General features: G+C 42.3%; 1 pseudogene; it reads left to right on the top strand.

Annotated features, from left to right (window-relative positions):
- Nucleotides 1-955: 955 nt before the first annotated feature.
- LOC144462686 (uncharacterized) lies at nt 956-3,824 on the top strand (annotated as a pseudogene).
- The last annotated feature ends 1,262 nt before the right edge of the window (nt 3,825-5,086 follow it).

Consider the following 5,086-nt stretch of genomic DNA (forward strand, 5'->3'; position numbering starts at 1 on the left):
TCTCAAAATTACCCATGATTCAGGGCTTTGTAGTGGGAACATTGTGATCGTGCCTGTAAATAATTCTGTTCTCATTTAAGACTGTTTGAACTGTCAAGTTTCGCTTGGAGAGAGTCTGACTAGTGCTCATCTGGTCTGCTGAGAGAAGGCGAATATGAGCTTGGTATTGAGTAAAAGGTAAAAAAAAAAATTGGTAAATTCTTCTGATATGAAATAGTATCATGTGTTTTTTGCCTGCTTGGATTCTAAGTATTGATTTATTAGGAGATTTTGATGCAGTGTTCCAAGATGGCGGCCTATTAATTCCAATAAAAAGCTGCCACAGACGCCGCTCCCACAGGTATAATCAGAAAACCAGACAAGCAAACACACTCAGTATCCACAATTATACACAACCATATTGCATAATGCTATAACAGCTCTGATGTTTGGTATTTCCAATTACTGTCAGTTGCTCATAATGAATATGAGACTTGGTGAAAACTGACAATCTGTGAATGCAGAGTGAAACTGGTGCATGAAACATTCAAACTCTAAAAGGAGCTCACTCACTCCTCAGGGCTGAGTTTTATTAGTAGACTGTAACTATAAAATGAAAGGACGTTTCATTCTAAATATTTATATTATATTATATATATATATATATATATATACTGTATGTATGTATGTATATATATATATATATATATATATATATATATACATACATACTGTATGTATTGTATGTATATATAGATATATATATATATGCAAATGCACGGTGCCGGTCAAGTAGGCTACCAAAACAAAAGCCCGGGTGTTTATAGCATCAAATAACGAATTAAAACCAAACTAACTGGAGAAAATGAACACTTGAACATACATCAGTGTGACATGAACTACCTTAAATGACAAAAACCATGTTTAGGGAAATTTAGTTTGATGTGTACTTAGAGTTCCATCCTCGCTTACCAACATGCCAACATGTCAGAATTTCAGCAGTGCATCGTTGGCGACAGCGACAGTATCCACCATAGAGCCACCGCAGCACTCAGTAAGTTTGTTTTCTAACTCGCGTAGCATATGCTCCTTATGTTAGCATGTAAGCTATATGAAACTAGCTAACATTAGCTAGCTAGTGGCTAACTAATGACTAACTGGCTAACTCTAGCAAATTTTCAACCATATTTATTAAAGTGCACAATGTCTGTTAAATTAACCAATCAATCTTAAAAAGGAAAACCTCACATATTTGATTGGATTGGACAGTTTGTTCTGTGCGTGTGCTGCAGGAGAAGCTCTCAAAACAAACACTTTTACCAAAAAGAACATGTTCCTGGACTTAAACGATCATGGCTGTTGGTCTCAGCAATAATGGTCTGATATTACTGATATATTTACAGCGAAGCCAGATTTATAGTATCAGTTACAAATGAGCAGAAAATACCAGCATCATAGAGACCCAATGATTTCCAGCGCAGGCATGATTTCAATTAACAGAAACAAATTTCTTCTGACATCTAGTCACAAGTTATTCAGTGTGTCAATAAGCCCTCCAACTCTGGGCCACATGCCATTGTATACCAGAAAGAAAAGAAACGCTTTTTAAGACCTACTTGGTAGATATGAAATCATAATCTGATTTACACATGCCACATCATACAGTATGTGGTTGCCTTTCAAAGCCTCAGTTATGCAATAGCTGTTCCACTGACTCATTCTGCTGGCAGGAGATTATATTAGGGACTTTTTGGAATGGTAATCATCCCACTAGCTCATAGAATAGGTGAGTAAATACCCCAGTTTACTCTGTAATATATGTTTATAGGTTGTTACGGGCTTGAATTAATCCTTTTGGATACACCCATAAACCTGAGTTGATGAGTTGCCAAACCTGCTCAGCCTAAATTAGCAACAGACACATACACATACAGTCATTTGATATCACATATAAGCCTCTAGAGGTATGGGTATCGGTAATGTGCATGGGTGGTTTTAATTATGATGTTTACATGTGTGAATTTGTAGAAACGTGCATGATGATGTGTGTATGTACACGTATTATACTGTGTTGTTGCGTGCCATTACACAGGCTACAAACGACCTCATTTCTCCTGCTTATGTATAGAGGAATGCCGAGTGCCTGGCTTGGCAGCACTGTGGCATCATCTAGTGCAGCTGCGGAGGTCTGTGCCAGTGGCTCTGCTACCCATCAGTCATGGAGTCCTAGCAGGCCAACAGCTGACCATGCAGCACCGTGGAGCCCATTCTCAACTACACACACACACACACACACACACACTCTTAAAAAAACCTGACACAACAGTGATGTCATTGTATTTGACGGGACATAACAGCAGAACTGGCCTGGATGTGCTCTGTGGTTTGTGGAAAATAATCCCAGCCATATAGACCCAGTAAATCCTCAACTCCCCAGCCCACAAGTCTCCAGTATGTTCTGCTGTTGGAACAGAGCTGCATGTATGTGTTTATCTGAAGTGTAACTCAGTCAGAGAGAGATGCAATTCAGTAACACATTCACCAAGAAAGTAAACAAAACAGCGCATTACTCAACTTGTAAATGTGTGAAGACATTCTGCCACTGGAAAGCTTCTACAGCAAAGGTATTTGTCATTCAGACTAGGTAAGTGTGGTCAGACAGTATCAAAGATAGGGAAGATGATCAGAACCGAGGGGGTTGAACCACCAGAAAGCAGCATAGCAGATGTTCAGGACAGCTACAAATACCTTGGGATCCCGCAGACAAATAGGAACCATGAGTAGATCGCAAGGAAGTGAGCCACAGCCAAACACCTACACAAAGTAACGCAGGTCCCTAAAGTTGGCTGAACGGAATGAACAAGGACCGAGCCATCAAAATGTACGCCCTGCCAGTCATCAGATACCCAACTGGTATAATTAGCTGGTCCAAAGGAAGAGAGAGGAGGCCACTGATATCAAGACAAGGAAGTTTCTCACAATACATGTAGGGTTTCATCCCTTGCCCAGCACCCTGGGGCTATACACTAAGTAGAACGAGGGGGCCAAAGGACTGGTGAGCGTCAGAGCCACTGTCCAGGATGAAAAAACCAAGATCCAGGAATACATCAAGAAGATGGCCCCCAAAGATGAGCTGCTTAGTGACTCCCTCAGGAAGCAGAAAAGGAGGCTGAACCATCATGGAAGGACAAGCCCCTGCACGGCATGTACTGTACCACAGAGAGATTGAAGAGGTCGCCGACATAAAGAAATCTTACCAGTGGTTCGAAAGCACTGAAGGACAGCACAGAAGCACTAATCATGGCAGCACAGGAACAGCACTCAGTACAAGATCAACAGAGCCAGGGGTCTATCACAGCAGACAGGACCCCAGGTGCAAGCTGTGCAAAGATGCTCCTGAGACAATTAAGCACATAATAGCAGGGTGTAAGATGCAGGCAGGAAGAGCGTACATGGGACGCCATAATCAAGTGGCTGGCATAGTGTTCAGGAACATCTGCACTGAGTATGGGCTGGAAGTCCCAAGGGCAGAGTGGCAGACACCTCCTAAGGTGGTTGAGAATGACTGAGCTAAGATCTTGTGGGACTTCCAGATCCAGACTGACAAACTGGTGATGGCTAACCAACCGGACATCATGTTGATGGACACACAACAAAAGAAGGCAGTGGTGATAGATGTAGCAATCCCGAGCGACAGCAACATCAGGCAGAAGGAACACAAGAAGCTGGAAAAATACCAAGGGCTGGAAGAGGAGCTTGAAAAGATGTGGGGAGTAAAAGCAACAATGGCCCCCAAACTGGGAGAGTGGCTGTGTCCAGAAGAGTGTAGTCCTAGGAACAGCTAAGATACTGCCCAGAACTCCCAGGCCTTTGGTAGAGGACCCGAGCTTGAGAAAGACACACCACCACCCCCCATGAGGGGGGGTCGTTGTGGTGGCAACGCTTTAGTCTTGAGACCATGCGCCCAATGTTAGCTTTTTACTTCTCACAATTTCATTAACACCCAAAAATCAGAATTGTGGTGTTCACTGGTGAAGATTGACTTGCTGAGCAAAATACCACTAGGTATTGACATGCTGGGACGACATGTACATTTATACTGTGCAACAAAGCACATGGTTAGGTTTAGAAAAAAAACATCATGGTTTGGCTCGACATTCATACGAGAAGCAGACACTAGGATCACGGGTGAAAGTCCAGGGTTTGTTGAACCCATCCACTACCACTCCCGCTTGCCCGATAGGGACTTTCCAGCTACTTATGTTACGTCGTTAGCAGCTACATTTCAACTGACGCTGTCATGATAGGTGATGTCCAGCTGTCCACCGGCATATCATCAACACCATGAATAACACATATCATAACACTAACAAGGTGGCAGTATTTGCTAACTTCTGAATGAGAACAGGCCGAAGCATCAAACTTTTTTTTTTTGCCACAGAGCTTATTTTATCCAATAATTCACAAACCATTGAAAATCCCATTGGCTTTCCGACGAGAGAACCAGGGTGATGTTAATTTCCACGCTGGCCAAAAAGAAATGCCACCACTGCGCAGTCTGTGTGAAAGAACTATCACCTATTTTAGCAAGTTTTCCTGTGTTTAAAAAGCATGCATACATGCGCAAATTTGGGTGGAAAAAGGGGTTTATTCACTCACTAACACTCACTCACGTATACGGATGGCGTCAGAGCTGCCATGCAACTCACTGGTCTTCAGGAATAATCGCGGTTCAGCGTCTGCCTCAATGACGCTTCAACACCTGGACAGGAGACAGGGATTGAACCACCAACCCTACGATTAAGCTTGTAAACCACAACTACCCCCATTAAGTGCAATTAATTTTGTTGCACGCGTTAAATAAACCTGGTCTCTGCAGTGTATCAAAGTAACTGCAACAGACGTTTTTATGGCATATAAACTACGAAAAAAAATCAACAATAAAATCCCTGCAAGAACATGAAATGCTTAGAGGGTGAAATTTGTAAGCACTAAATATCTGTACTTCTGCAGTGACACCGCAAATCTGAACATAATTGTCATGATTTGCGAAAGTATAAGGGTAGGATCTACACTCTTAACTCCATAATGTCTTCCACATGACACT

The sequence above is a fragment of the Epinephelus lanceolatus genome, chromosome 4, assembly GCF_041903045.1.
Source record: "Epinephelus lanceolatus isolate andai-2023 chromosome 4, ASM4190304v1, whole genome shotgun sequence".
NCBI lineage: Eukaryota > Metazoa > Chordata > Actinopteri > Perciformes > Serranidae > Epinephelus > Epinephelus lanceolatus.